General features: G+C 36.6%; 2 pseudogenes; one reads left to right on the top strand and one right to left on the bottom strand.

Moving 5' to 3' along the window:
- Positions 1–4,131: 4,131 nt before the first annotated feature.
- Positions 4,132–10,170, bottom strand: LOC132032107 (uncharacterized; annotated as a pseudogene).
- LOC132029413 (syntaxin-112-like) lies at positions 6,288–7,299 on the top strand (annotated as a pseudogene).
- Positions 10,171–14,150: the final 3,980 nt, after the last annotated feature.

The following is a 14,150-nucleotide window of genomic DNA, read 5'->3' as shown; positions in this document are numbered from 1 at the left end:
ATATGATATATTGCATACAACATCACTTGTATGCTCAAACCAATACATTATGATAAATTCTCCCCTCACAATTGGTTCAGGGTCTGGAACCAGATATTTTCATCTAATAGTTTTTTATGTGTGGTATATGATTAATTAATCTACTTCTAACATAAGGGGAAGAGAATAAGTAGCTATGAAATATGCTATGAATTATCATTATGTTGATCCTCATTCAAAGGTAATTCAAGTCAAATGCTAGAGCATTTGCTGACCTAAAACTAATTTCATATTTCAGCTGCAAAGTGCCCCTATTAAAATTAATGTCCCTGAAGGATAGAGTTTACTGCATGCATAAAGCGTGATATACCAATCGATTCCGAATACAATAGTCCTAAAAAAGGAAGAGGCGCAAATGATCAAAATGGTCATAATAAGGAGGCAATGTGCTCCCGAAGAGCCTACGACACAACACTTCATGAAACCTCGTGAGAGGTTTAGGTACCTAAAAATAATGAAAGTGATGAGATCTCAATAAGTTATGTGGCATTATTGTCATGACCCGACTAAGGGGCCATGACGGGTACCCGGAGCTAACTACCGAGCACCACTCATTATGCTAATCATCATGCTCATCTTGAATGCACTTATTATCCTTAACACAACTGGCCATAAGAAACCGTTATCACTTCCAAAGCATATCTACATTCATGTGCATAAGCCCCTCGGGCTATTAAAATGATATACAAATATACAACGTAGTCATCATGGAACATCTACTACCCACACGTACGTATCTACGAGCCTCTACTAGAGTACTAGACATAAGGACGGGATAGGACCCCGTCGTGCCCCAATATGTACACAAAATAATGTATCAAAATGGGACTCCGGAATAATGGAGTGCTCTTGTAAATCTGCTGATCAACTCCTATGAATCTGGGTCACCTCCGTGTCTACCTGTGGGCATGAACACAGCGTCCAAAAAAAAGGACGTCAGTATGAATATTGTACTGAGTATGTAAGGCATGAATGATACTAGCATTATAAAGAAATCATGAAACATAAGGTGAATATATAACTTGCTTAACCTTTAAGAGAAAACACATGTTATACATATCACATATACCATCGTCGTTAACCCGCGTCCGGGTAACTATCGCACGCCGCCCACTAGTGGTGTCATGTCCGGCCCTCTAGGCACGGTGTAATCATAAGCAGCCCGCCTTAGCGGTGACATGTCCGGCCATCTAGGCACGGTGGAATCGTGTGCAACCCCCCTTCGCGGTGACATGTCCGGCCATCTAGGCACGGTATAATCTCATCATCATATACTTATCATAATGCATGCATAAGAACTCAAAGACAACTATAACTCTTATCGAGGTGACGAAAGGTTGAGAACCCCCGATTTCATTATCGACTAGTCATAATCATCATGCCTCACCTTGAAGGAACTAGCACTATCAGGTGAGTGTAGCAACAATGAATAACATCGAAGAATCGTATAAGGATCATTAGCTTCGTAAAATATCATATCATAAGCTATAGAATCTCTAAACTTAGACTCATCATCATCATTATCGTATTCATAACATATCTCTTATCTCTATCTCATGAGTAGCTCTTTATAAACATAGACTCATAGTTTTTGGAATGTAAGAAGGTCATGGTAGATAAAGGAAGTCATGTCATATGAATCATGCCTTAGAAAAAGAAGGGACTAGCCTTACATACCTTTTCGCCTTTCTAACTTTCCAACTATACGCTCCCTTCCAAGTTCGTAATTCTACATTCAAAGGAATTCGTGCTAAGATTAGATAATCAGAAACATACTTAAGCTTAGGCTAAAGCTAACGAAAATTGGGCAGCATCTCCTTTGTTTCTACAACTTCCTCTATATGATATAATAACTCCCAAACATCAATAACAACATTCATAATATCGTAATCAATAACTTTGTCAAGTTCGTCATTATCCAATTCCCACAATTTCCTCTCAAGGTCATCCATAACCATGGTCATAATACAACATTACATTCATCCGTATATAATGTTTCTCCCATATTCTTACTATCATTTATAACATAATTATACTCGTAACATGTGAAGAATCATGATTCATGTGAAGCTACCACTCAAAAGTGCTACTATTCTCATATTTGTAATCCATCTTCTACTTCCTACCATAATCCAAGTCTTTCAACCTCTCAATATTCTAAATAACATAAAATGATCATAAAACTCACCTTTGATTGTGTAGAAATGGGTTTTGGATAGAAATGCTCTACTTGAAGGAAACCCTAGTTCCTCTTCCAAAGAAATTCTTGACTTCTAGCAACCCTAAGGAGCTTCCTTACACTTGATTCCCTTGAATTTATGATATTGATCTTTGATTTCCCTTGTATTCTTGAAGATGAAATGTGTGGAATGTTATAGAGACTTGGAAAGAAGTGGAGAATGAAAAAATAGAAGTGGGAACACATTTAAATACTTGGGATTACTCAGACCGTCGGACTTATACGGACCCTTATACGGCCCGTGTAACATTATACGGTCTGTATAAGTGTCTGTATTTTACCATCAGGGAAAACATCATGTCTGTTGGGTTATACGGACCGTATAAGTGGTCGTATAACTCCACTTTTCTGGAATTATTTCCGTCGTTTCGTTTGATCTCAAATACTTATGAAACCTTCTTCGCACTTGTTTAACACTTCATTAGCCATCTAAGGAGCGTTATAACTTTTCCTCGAGACATTATTAAATCAACATTAGCTCGGTGCTCTGCAAACCCTTTTCAAAACATGACTTATACTTTACATTCTTCAACTAATTTTCTTCTCTTACCTCGAATGTCTTTGAAATCTCAATTAGAATCGTTAGGTAACCTTTCTTACTTGTAGGGACATCGCATACATCTCACCCTGCGTTAGTATAACTATCACATAACGACACGAAATTTTTCGAGGCGTAACACTCTTCCCTCCTTTAAAAACATTCGTCCTCGAATGTTAAGTTCTCGGGAATTCTGCAAAAATTTCGTCAGAGTTTTCCCTGTAATATGGCGCTACCATCCTGTCACAGCAGCCCACAATAACAACGCCTCACAGGGCTACAACACAATAGCAAGAAATTATGGCTTCACACGACCCAAAAGCATGAAAAGAAAGCATACATACCTCACAACGTTGATATCTCATCTTGGATCTCTTTCGAGGGTTGAAATAAGTGCGGGTGCTTGGACTTCATGTTTTCTTCTGCTTCCCAAGTCATTTCTTCTCGGTTACTATTTCTCCATAAGACCTTGACTGAAGCTACTTCTTTATTTCTAAGTCTCCGTACTTGCCTATCTAGTATGGCACTAGGTACCTCTTCATAAGTCAACTTTTCTGTCACTTGAACATCATCTACCTGCACGATCCTAGTGGGATCTCCGGCACACTTACGGAGCATTGATACATGGAAAACTGGATGGACTGATTCAAGTTCTGAAGGCAAGTCCAGTTCATAAGATACTTGACCCACCTTGCGGACAATCTTATAAGGTCCAATGTATCGGGGACTTAACTTTCCCTTCTTACCAAATCTCATCACGCCTTTCATCGGTGATAACTTTAAGAATACCCAAGCATCAACTTGGAATTCTAAGTCTCACCGACGGTATCACCACCTGAAACGTTAATTTTAAGCGCGTCGAGCCAAAATTAGGTATCAACAACATTCATAAGGGGACCAAGCAGAGATCCTTATCAACAATTCAACATGCAGAACAATGCAATAATAATGAGCCATTCAAGTAATCCTAACAACTTTGTATAAATAGGCATACAACTTCAAAACTCATTCACTCACTGTCCATTCTCATATGAACAAGCAGTCTACAGTCAAGATTTTCCTAATCCATTGCAGACTACTCTTTAACTTCTTTATACAATACCATTAAAACACAATAAGGGAATTATTAAGTATCTGAAGGAGTTTACACATTCTAAAGTTAACAGTTCAGCTTTCAAAATTTACAGGATGTGTCTTGCTGGTACTGCTTATCAGATTTGGAAGGAAAGGAATGCCAGGGTGTTTCAACAAAAGCAGAGAAGTATTAAAGCTATGGTGAAGAAAATTGTGCAAGAAGTGCATGGGCGTAGTGCTACTAGACTGAGGTTAAAGCAGAAATTAGATAGCATGAACTTTTATCCCTAGGTGATGTAGATAGGAGGTATAGACGATATGGAGCACAGGGGGCTGCTGCTTGATGTCCAGTCCCAGTTGCCTTTTGTTTTCCTTTTTCCTTGAGCTGTACAAATGTTTACTTGGTGAATAAAATGTTCCAGTTATTTTCCAAAAAAAAAGTATCTGAAGGAGCATATTCAAATCTAACTATAAAGTGAAGTGAGGCAATTGGTATTGCTAAGGATTTCCTTCCAGTAAGTTGCTAAAGAGTGTTATCTTAAGCTGAGGGCGCAGTACCAGAAAATACTGTCTGCATATTTGCAGCCGGGCTATTTACTAAAATCATCATATAAGGCTTAAGTTTTTCATTAGTTTAATTCTGAAATTATAAAATTTTGAACTTACATGGATAGCTCGGGCACGCTCATTAACAAAAGATTCTCCATCATGATCATGTGTATGGACGTGCAAACGTACCTCACCTGGTGTTAGATCTCGACCCTTTGCAACAGCCTGTGCAAAAGTTACTCATTTCAGAAAATTACACCAAGAACAACGAAGATAACCAAATGACATAGACAAACCTAAATAATTCAAGAAAGACAACAACATAGTAATCAAGAAAATAGCAATATATACCTAGGTAAACCAAAATCAAAAACTGCAAAAACCACCTTGAAAAACCAATTTTCAAGTAGTAAATAAAAAAAAATTAAGAGTGTATGAAAAAATATATACTTACAAGTCTCTTGCGATGCTCCCCAATGCAGATAGAGCCACCTGTGTGAGTCTCGGCAGCAACTTCTTTCCCTCCACAACGATTCTTTGCATTTATTTCTGACTTTTCAACACACTTAGGATCTGCCCAAAGTTGCAACCAACGTTCCCACACATTATCAGACACATAATCTGGCTTAATCCTTTTTTGTTTAATTTTGCTAATGAAATTCCTATACTTGGTTGCTGCCTTAGTATTCTAATGTTTTCTGATTACACTCTCAGGAATCGAAGAGTCCCACTAGTATGTCTTTTGAAAACAGTTTGTAAACTAATAATATTAGTATCCTAACTATAAAAGCTAATACACTTTTAAAACGAATTATGATGAAAGTTATACCTTGAATTCCCCAAAATAAAAATCTCTAGTATCTTCTGAGACACCTTTCCAATTGATTCCATTGGGATCAAGTTGATTTTTGAAAGATGCGGATATGGTATTAGAGCATTCTTTAGAAGGTTCCAACCTGCATAAATTTGAAAACATTATTTCAAGGCCTACCACAAATTATATATATATAAAAAAAATACAAGCATGGACTAACCTTGCAGGAGTAAGAGTAACAAGTGTAAGTGTCCGCTGCCTATGACGACTATTGGACTCATCTTCGCTGATAGTGTTGCTCTGGTTTGATGCACCCTCATATATTAGGCTGCTCAGATCAGGTGTAATGGGAGATAATTCAGGGATGCTTGGGTTACTACCGTGACCAGGCGCTTAAACCGGTGGCATACCTAAAGTTTGAACATGGTTTATAGGATCTGGCCCACCTATGGAACTCGTACCACCTTGTTGAGGACTAACTGTGGTGGGAATAGGAATGGTAGGCATGTTTGCATGACGAGCAGAATCACCTCTAAGTGAGGACTTTCCTACACGACCTTTGCTACCTCGACCTTTTCCTCGAGCCATATCTACAAAAAAGTGTGGATGTGAGGAAATTAAAGCAACCATCAGTAAAAAAGTAACCAGTAAAATGCAAGCAGGCTGCTAGTAAAGAGGTTTTTATACCATCATGTACAATTCCTAATGGAAAAGAAACACACAAAAACATGATGGAATAAAAATTGGAAAGCTGCCTGTATCACTGAGCCTAGTTTTGGAAATGAGGTGATACAAGCTGTTTGCAAGTCTACAAATATGACTAATCATGATTTACAAAATCTGCAGCTTGTTACACAAGCAAACCTACAATTTATAGTTTCTATTATGAGAGGCAGTAGTTGCTACTACATGCAGGAAACTGAGAGGTTTAAATTATGGTTGCTGATGCTGCCCATCAAGATTATTTTTATTTCAGCAATTGTACAGGACAGTGAAACTTTCAAATATTTGAAACTCCTGAGAATTCTATCCCTTTCTCTTGCCAAACAGTTCCAAGAAGAGGGAGACAGGCACCATTATCATCATCTTCTCAGAGAAGAACACAAAGCTCTTCGAAATTCGAATCTTCATTAACTGGAGTAAAGATGAACGATCTCATGACAAAATCGTTCTTAAGTTATGTCGAACTGAAAAAACAAGCCCATTTGGATCTTGAAACAGAAAGGGACTTAGAGATAGGCCAACTCAGCCGTACAGATGAAGAAAATCTTTCCAACTTCTTCCCTGAAATCGAGGTAGTGAAGGGTAACATTGAAGAGATTAATAATCTCTTAATTGATCTTCAAAATCTGAATGAAGAAACAAAAACTACTCACGGTCTGAAAATCCTTCGTGGCCTTAGAGACAGAATGGATTTTGATATGGTATCTATCCTTCGCAAAGCCAAGATTGTCAAGGCAAAACTTGAAGCAATTGATAAATCTAATGTCACTAATCGGAAAATATCAATGGCTTATGCAGAAGGGACTGTTGTTGATCGAATGAGAGTTAACATGCCTAATGGATTGAGGATCAAGCTAAGGGATATCATGAATGATTTTCAGGCTTTAAGGGAAAAAATCTTATCATATTACAAAGACTGCCTTAAAAGAAGGTATTTCAATGAGATAGGTAATGAGACAACAGAGAAAGTGATTGAGAAGAGGTGTCGGAAGGAAGTGGGAAAGTTGAAATATTTGCAGAAAAAGGAGAGATGAATCTTGAGGACAAAGATAGGCATGAGGCTGTAATGGACATAAAAAGGAGCCTGGATAAACTTCATCAAGTTTTTCTTGATATGGTTGTTCTAGTTGAGACTCAAAAGTGAGCAGTTGCGACATTGAGTATAATGTGGCCATTCTTTGGAAAAGCTTCATCAGTGGTGGAACCAACAGGCTTTTCTATGCTAAGCAGCACCAGAAGAAAGGAAGGACATGGTTATGTTAGGTATGGGCGGTGGTGTTGATCATTTTGATTGTCTGCTTAATTGCTACTTTGATCTCTTGACAATATTTCCTACTGGACTTGGAAACACAATGTCAATTTGTTTTAGTTCTGCCTTGTGAGGTAACTGTTATTAGGATTCGATTCTGTAGTTTCTCTCATTTGGCCTTTCTAAGATCGAGGATATTTTCATTCTTAGAGATAGTTGGAAATGTTTTGAATGCAATAATCATGATTTATGATTCATTTCATATTGAATCAAAAACTGGAACTAGCAGTTCTTTTCAAAAAAAAAAAAAAATTGTACAGGACCTAGAATTGCTCATAATGTCATCAGTGTGTATACAAGTTACTGGTATGTTTTTGGAATTTGGGATGCCCCACATTATCTTCCTATGCTGGCTTAAGGACCCTGAAGATGTTCCATTTGAAGGAGCCATAACTTTATAGCAACGGTTCATTCGGTATTTGAAATTCACTAGCCAACTAACCTGAATTCAGGCCGCGTAAGGTCCACTAAAGAAAGAGGCACTTTATACTATGATGGCGGAACGAGAAGTTCTAAGTTCTAACCAAGAAATTCAAAAAATGGAAGAATAACACACTTGAAATTTGAACTTGTGACCTAAAACAATTCTAGAACCACCTTTGCCACAACCACTACAATTAATGAACTTGGCATGTGCTTTGTTTTTGCTTATTTGTGTATTATAGTTTTTCGATGAAAGGAATCTAATTAAACTCCTTATGTCCACCTAGCGCTGCCTCTACCTAACAAAGCATAACGCAAAAGATAACACTCATAATTTGTAAAAACTAATAACAGCTGAATTAGAGTCGATGTGTTGGTCCTGAATGGAATTTAATTAGTTAATAAAAAGGAAGATGAAGCTTTTGTTCATGAAAACACGTAGAACCAGTAGAGGAAGACAACAGAGAAGGATTGGACCAAGAGAGTACAACGATGAAGGGTCGAGTTAATGGTAAAACCAGAAAGAAGAACTTCACTGATTACATATTTATATATAGTCTTCATAAATTATTAACTAAGCAACATATATAAATGTTAAACTACTACAACATACTAATTCTGGCACAACATTCAATCTTTTCCAGTTATCATCTCAACAATGCAAAGACTTTGTTTTAGATAATGTGGGGTATCCCAAGATCAATATATTATATTACAAGAAACATTGTTGAATTCCAATATATTATATTACAAGGATCAATATATTATATGTGAGGATCAATAAACAGACCTGAGGCTTGAACCGATGGCGTACCTAAAGTTTGAACTTGGTTTATAGAATCTGGCCCACCTATAAAACTCGTACCACTTTGTTGAGGACTAACTGTGGTGGGAATGGGAATGGTAGGCATGTTCGCACGACCAGTAGAATCACCCCTAAATGAGGACTTTCCTACACGACCTCGGCTACCTCGACCTCTGCCTCGAGCCATATCTACAAAAAAATATGGACATGAGGAAATTAAAGCAACCATCAGTAAAAAAGTAACCAGTAAAATGCAAGAAGGCTGCTAGTAAAGAGGTTTTTATACTACGCGTATTGCATAATTCAGCATTTGGTCCCCAAGTTGGTGATGAGTCTTTAGCATAGCAGGAAAACTTATGCAGTACAAGACAGCAGCTATACGGGAAAAGAAGGAATATATTGTTTTCTTTTCCCTGCACAGCAATCTAAATCTAATCAACCACATATTTTATCTTCATTTTTTAACGCAACTACTTCCATCTTTTGTTCGGATAATCCCTGCTCCATATAAAATCAGCTACATAAAAACCAAAGTTACATATAGTAAGATATTTTTTGGCCAATAGAACTATTCTATTTTCGTAGAATTATGTGAGGTTATTCTAATACTTGAAGCAGCAGAATTCTATGTGCAACTGGAAAAACAAAAGCAGAGACCAAATTGAAGAAAAGGGAACAAAACTGAGATCAGGAAATTTTAGATGAAGTATCTGTTGTGGATCATAGGCAGCACATCCGTGCAAACAAATTGGTTGTTCTTACTGGGTTTGTTGGTTTCACCTCCTTTTACTGCAATTGTATTCTTTTTCGAGTTTTCAGTATCATGCCAGTAATATAATTCAGACAACCAGATGGAATACAGCCTGGGATTTGCACTTCTTATGCCAAAATTTGAATTTTACAATTACTATGAAGAACTAAATATCACCAAAACTGCTACTGCTGTAAGTTTTTCAACAACCAAAGGAAAAAAATGTGGTGAAAATAGAAAATTCCAATTGTAACAAACCTACGAATAACTTATAGTTGGAATCAAACCCATGAAACAATGTCAAACTGGTTGTACATGGTTTGTTTATAGTATCCGAGCAAATGATGGTTCTCTCAAACTGCACATATTAACAATAAGTGTAGATGTAAATTAAAAATAGATCATGAAAACCATGTTTTTACAGAAAGTGAACAACTGTTTATATAAATTAGCTCTCTTGAGCTTGATTTAGAGTTTGTTTCGGCCGAGGACTGACGCTTTTTGTTTCAGGCAGCAACGTCATGCTATTTTTTCTTACCCTTAGATATCTGTAGAATTTGAATAGTTTATAGAAACTTCACATGGACAATGATTTTTACATGTACAAAGTTATACAAACATACAGAGAGAGTTACACTTCAAAGTATGTACTACTGTTATTCTAATTAACCAAAATAAAGAATAATAACTGCTCATAATACAAGCTGTAAAATGATTCATGTATGATATCGACCAAACACTAATTTATTTCAACTAAAGAGCAAACAAAACTTTTAAACATAGATCTGGAAAACTACCTTTTATCCTCAAAATTGGTACTAAAAGCGTAGGCAATCTCCTTGTCGTGGTGATTAGCCATCTTCAATAGAGCTTTCAAACGAACTGGAAAAAGAAAAGACATTCAACACCAACGAACTGCAAAAACTTGCGAAAGATTATAAGTACAAAGAAGAATAAGAGAATCGAAATTATAGTGGAAAAAGACCCAATAATTGTGCAAAAATTAGCGGTAACAGATTGCTCATCACCTCAGATGAAGAAGCTCAAAAATCAAACAACCAAACAAAGGAAGATGATCAGGAAACAGCAGAGCAGAAAACGAAAAGAGAGTTAAAGCACACAAATTACACACAATGTGAAGCGGCCACTTCATCGTCAACATAGGTAAAGGGCAATTTAGGACTGCGCATGTGCAACAGCTATTATCTGAGTCAACACATGTTAGACACGAAGACCAAAATTAAGATTGAAATTACAAAAGTAGGCCTTAGTCGGCAAGCCGGCAAGACAACGGCCAACTGCTTCCAAGCCTCTTCTATATATTAGTAATTACAACAAACATTGTTGAATTCCAATAAAAGGAAAAATTATACATGGTATGACACACATGATCAGTTAACAGTTTCTAAGGCTAGATTACATTTGTCATCACCAGTAACCTAGTACCACCATATCACAAAATTCAGCCCTCCATCCAGGACAATCAGAATTCAACGAAATTACTGAAACAACCAAATTTGATAAGGAATCAGCTTGAGGCACCCCCTGATAAAAGTATAAATGAATATGTAACAATTGAGATGTCCAGATGACTTTAATTTATGTATGGTAGGTCTCACGACAAAAATGGTCAACCAGAAGACAGGGAAAGGAACTAGATATATAGACATGAGGAGAAGATTTATTTGAGAATGAACTATGAGAAGATTCTAAGGAATCCTCAGTTAAATTCTCAGTGCTTGTCAATAGAGGACCAGTAGGCTTCTTCCCTCAGAAGGGCCTCAGAACTGACCCTAACTCTCCATTCCTTTTTATTCTAGATATGGAGGGCCTCACCAAGATGCTGGAAGCAGTCACTTAATTGCTAGTTTTTAGTACATCAAGACAGGATTTGGAATTTTTGTGAAATATTAGGAATTGGCTACTGGTGTGGTAGAACTAATGAAACTGCATATATGGTTTGGTTTTACTATATTCAGTAATTGGTATCAAGTTTTTTCCTGGATCTCAAATTGCAGCACTTGGAAATCTGCAGCATAGCATGAAGTTCACATTGCAGAATTTCAGAAAATGCAGAATACATGACAACACAAGTAGTAGTTTTCATCAAATTCAATTTTGGCCATACTTGCTCATCAGTTGTAGAAAAATATAGCAGTTCTTTGTCATCAACAACTTCTAGTTATCATTTTATACAAATCTATAGTCAAGTTATTAGGTTTCTTATTGATTCATTAGCAATTTGTAGTACCAAATTAAGACAATCTATAAGTAACATTAGCTAACATATTGTACAGAGAGAGAGGAGATGAAGAACCTTAAGTGAGAAGAACTTCAATAGCAGGCAACAATACCTCAACAACAACAGCTAAAATGTAGAACCTTCAATGAGTAGCACGTCAATGAATTCTGACCAGCTGTCCACTACGTATCTGTAATATAAATAACACCAGGAGGATTCTATCAAAGGTTGAACTAAAACTATAATGGAATATAAAAGTCTAATAAAGGATTTAATGGTTTTAGTTACATGTTACTTTATCCCAAGCAAGTATTTTGGCTACGAACTTAAGCACGTAAACCCAAATAAGTATCCAATAAATAAGAAGGCATCTATCAAACAACATAGGCGCATAGTACACTACAAGATTCAGCAAGTAACGATGAAAGTGGTAAAATAGGTTAAAGAAAACAGTAAAGAAAAACTATGGTGCAAATCAAAACACTCAACCATCCATCAGAAATTTTTACACCCAAATCTTAAGCAAAATACAATAAAGATACAACAATACATGTTACTAAGCATTAGTCACTATTTGTTCCTTCTTCGAACTCTTCCTCATCCTCCGCAGTTTCCTCTGTTTCATACTCTTCTTCAATTTCATACTCTTCTTGTGTAGATTTGTCTTGGATTTCATAATGCTCTGGCAATAACCTATCATCGATGGGTTCATCCATTTCAATTGCATTCCCGTTTGGATCATATAAGAGTATATTTTCATCAATCGAAACATTCATATCTATCTCGTGGACTTCAACTTCTGCAACTTGGAATGGAACATTCAAATCTGGAGTTGTCACCATTACTTCCTCATCGGGCAATTCAACAACATTCCGAGGTTTGACCTTCAACACAGCTGCCCAATAATCCTTATCCTTTTTCTTGCTAGGATACGACACATAATACACTTGAGTTGCTTGCATCACAAGAATAAAAGGTTCATATTTTTTTATATCGGCGACTTTGATTAACATCAACCAATTTGTACTGATTATGCTTTTTAACACCAACATCCATAGTTGGATCAAACCATTCACAGTTGAATAACACATTTTGCTTTAAAGGATCTTCACGAAATTCCACTTGTATAATCTCTTTTATCCATCCATAGTAATCACCAAAATTCTGATCCGAGATACAAACTCACTTGTTCATTGTTGATCTTGTATTTACCTGTCGTGTGAAATTTGTATCCATTAGTAAAATACACAGAATGACATGTAGCGCCTATTAGTGGTCCATGAGCAAGACTACTGTTACACCTCGAAAATTTTCCGTTAACGTACAGTGAATAGACTAACGAAGGGAACGACGTATACGAGGTTTTTATAAGTAATAAATAGTATGTGATGATCCTAATCGAGATTTCAAAGACATTTAAAGTAAGAGAAGAAAGTTTGCCAAGAAGGGCAGGGTATACGTTAAGTATCGAAAGAGATTTACGAGTATCGAATTAATGATGGCTTAATGATGCTCTGGAAAGGAGTTATAACATCCCTTAGATTAGTAATGAGGTGTTAAATAAGTGTCAAGAAAGTTCCATAAGGATTGGAGATCAAACGAGTCAACGAGAATAATTTCGGAAGAACTGGGCATTATACGGCCCAACATACTGGCCGTATAAATTATTCGTATGTATCGTATAATCAGCCCAGGATGGCACACCTCACTGGACCAGATCTACGGCCAGACCTCTGATCAGTATAATTTATAAGGACCGTATGTTGGTCCGTAGAATATGGTCGGGCCATATTTTAAAGAATGATATAAGGGCCCCAAGTTCATTTAATTCATTTCATTTTCACTCCACAACTCAAAAACCCTCTAGAATCCTTTCTACTCTTCATCCACAAGAACCCAAAAGAAATTAATGTTCAACTTCATCAAACCAACAAATTAAGTGTATGAAACTCATTGAAGTTCATCCAAACCAAGAAATTCCTATGGAAGTGAACTAGGTTTTGGTACAAGAAAAGTATTTCCACTCAAGGCTTATTCCTACACTATCTAAGGTACGTTTTATGGTCTTTTTCATGTTATTTAAGGTATTGAGAGCTGAAACACTTGGATTGTAGAAGAATATAGCAAATGGGTCATAAATGTGAGAATAGTGTCATTTTTTAGTAGTAATTTGGAATGAGTCATGAATATTGATATGCGGTGATTGTAAGTAAGTTATGAATGACATTTAGAACATAAGATAAGCATTATACGTGAGAGAACATAATAGTGAAATATGACCATGATTATGGAGGAATTGAAGTGAAATTGTGAAATGTGGATAATGTAGATAAATGATGATTGTTGCTTACAATATTGTGGATGATGTTATGGATGTTTGGGAGTTGATATGGAATATGGAGGGAAGTTGTACAAACAAAGGAAATGCTGCCCAATTTTCTCTAGCTTTAGTAAGCACACTCTTATAACCGTTTAGCTAATGTTAATACGAATTCTCTTGAAGGTAGAAACATGGGCATTGAAGGGGGACGAGCAGGCGATAGAATAGTTAAACGAAAAAGGTATGTGAGGCTAGTCCTTTCTTTCTAAGGCATGAATCCTATGGCATGATTTTTCCTCCTTCTCCATGAATCTCCTAAATTCC

This window comes from Lycium ferocissimum, chromosome 9 (genome assembly GCF_029784015.1).
Source record: "Lycium ferocissimum isolate CSIRO_LF1 chromosome 9, AGI_CSIRO_Lferr_CH_V1, whole genome shotgun sequence".
NCBI classification, from domain to species: domain Eukaryota; kingdom Viridiplantae; phylum Streptophyta; class Magnoliopsida; order Solanales; family Solanaceae; genus Lycium; species Lycium ferocissimum.
The sequence above is the reverse complement of the archived record's forward strand: the minus strand, read 5'-3'. Positions and strand labels throughout refer to the sequence as shown.